This window comes from Fusarium odoratissimum (genome assembly GCF_000260195.1).
Source record: "Fusarium odoratissimum NRRL 54006 unplaced genomic scaffold supercont1.49, whole genome shotgun sequence".
In the NCBI taxonomy this organism is placed as follows: Eukaryota; Fungi; Ascomycota; class Sordariomycetes; order Hypocreales; family Nectriaceae; genus Fusarium; species Fusarium odoratissimum.
The window spans coordinates 209,319-209,719 of NW_022158729.1; positions in this window are offsets into that span (position 1 = coordinate 209,319).

A 401-nucleotide genomic window follows, 5' to 3' on the forward strand; every position below is an offset into this window, starting at 1 on the left:
TTATATAATATATAATAATCTTTGTCCTTAGCTTGCTTTAGTACTAGTCTAATTATATCAATAAGATTATAGTTAATTATATAATAGCCCTAATTAGGCTGCAGGCTATTATATATAGGCATTGTATTAGTGGCTATAATTAATATCAGCAAGTGTGACCAGAAGGTATAAAGGAAGTTAGTTTAGGGAATATACTTAAAGTGTAATAGATAGACTAGGCGCGGTATGTTTAAAAGGTTATTTAAAGACTAGTCCTTTAGGTAGGATAAAGGAAGAAGGTTAACCTAGCTGCTAAGAGCTGGCATTAATACTACTTAGTTAAAGCAGTAATTATGCCATTAAGGCAGATAAACCTTATTTAATTTTAAATTCTGCAATAATAGCCTACTATAGGGGTCTTA